The sequence below is a fragment of the Cebus imitator genome, unplaced genomic scaffold (assembly GCF_001604975.1).
Source record: "Cebus imitator isolate Cc_AM_T3 unplaced genomic scaffold, Cebus_imitator-1.0 Scaffold72, whole genome shotgun sequence".
Lineage (NCBI taxonomy): Eukaryota > Metazoa > Chordata > Mammalia > Primates > Cebidae > Cebus > Cebus imitator.
In genome coordinates this window covers 5,565,875-5,567,647 of record NW_016107387.1, presented here as the reverse complement: position 1 = coordinate 5,567,647, position 1,773 = coordinate 5,565,875, and positions in this window count along the sequence as shown.

Genomic DNA, 1,773 nt, shown 5'->3' with positions numbered 1-1,773 from the left:
GCGGTGAGCCGAGATCGCGCCATTGCACTCCAGCCTGGGTAACAAGAGCGAAACTCCGTCTCAAGAAAAAAAAAAAAAAAAAAAAAAACACCACACTCCTGGGCTCTACCCCAGATTTGAGGACTCAGAATCATGTGGGGGAAAGGGTCAGGAATTCTAAAATGTTTAAAATCTTCTCAGGTCATCCTGATGTGCCGAGTTGAGAATACCCCAGGTATTTTAACATACAGCCTTATCTTTGAAGAACAGAAGTGACCCCATGGTGATACAGTCAGCCAATGTGACTAATTCTACAGGACAAATGACCCAGTTTCCTCAACAAATAAATGTCATGAAATATATGGAGCAGGGAGGTGGAAACTGTTATAAGTCAAAAGACTTGAGATGTGTCAACCAAATGCAGTGTATAAACCTTATTTGGATCCCAATCTGAACAGACCGAAAATGGACATTTTTGAGACACTTAGGGAAAATGGAACACAGATTATTTGATATGAAGGAATTATTTTTGTTGGATATGATATTGGTACAGTGGTTGTGTTGAAAAACAAAGTCCTTATTTGTTAGAGGGAAATACTGATGAATTTATGGGTGAAGTAAAATATCTGAAATGCTTTTAAATATTCCAGAGGCTGGGTGTGATGGCTCATGCCTATAATCCTGACATTTTGGGAGTCTGAAGTGGGTGATCACCTGAGGTCAGGAGATTGAGCACAGCCTCGCTAACTGGGTAAAACCCCTTCTCTACTAAAAAACAAAAATTAGCTGGGGGTGGCGGGGCTCACCTGCAGTCCCAGCTACTGGGGAGGCTGATGCAGAAGCACTTGAACCCAGGATGCAGAGTTTTCAGTGAGCCAAGATCACAGCACTGCACTCGAGCCTGGATGACAGAGAGAGGCTCTTTCTAAAATACATACATATATATAAAATAAAAAAGTAATCTTCTGGAAAAAAACCATATGGGAGGAAATGATGAAGCAAGAACAACAGTGTTGATTACTGTGAAAACTGGGATGACAGGTATGAGGAGGTTCTTTGTACTGGTTACTTTTGTATATGTTTGAACATTTCAGTAATAAAAACATTTTAAAACAATGACATCATCCATAGGGATTTGAAGACCTGAACTCCTCCCAAGTCTGATTCTCCTGATCCAGATTCTCCCGGGACTTGTCAGCACTTCCTTTTTGTAGGTTCTTAGTTCCTTTGGGGCGTGCCTGATTGAATCAAGAAACTTTATACAAACTTTTTCTCTTTGCCTGCTTCTTGCCCCTGGGAGTGCAGTGAAAACCAGATCCAGAGAGGCAGTTTACTGCTGATGCTTCACATCTTGTGTATTATAGTGACATTGGGTGTTGGTACCAGAGCAGGGTGACTTACCCACCTGCAAACCTAGACCTCTCCCCTCCACCCACTCCGTCGGTGGTGCGGCATGTGAGCGCTGGGTTGGAGTGCAGGAGTGTGAATTCCAAGAGCAGCTGTGCAGCTGAGTCTTGTACAAATACCTTGTAGGGGAGAGGGGAGTGTGATGTCATCAAAGCAAGCAGGTGAAACAAAAAGACAAGGTGTTCTCTTACTGAAATACATCAGGGAGGCGGGGTGTGGTGGCTCAAGCCTGTAATTCCAGCACCTTGGGAGGCCAAGGTGGGCAGATCACTTGAGCTCAGGAGTTTGAGACTAACCTGAGCAACATGGTAAAACCCGTCCCTACAGAATAATACAAAAATTAGCCTGGTGTGGTTGTTCACGCCTGTAGTTCCAGCTACTCAGGAG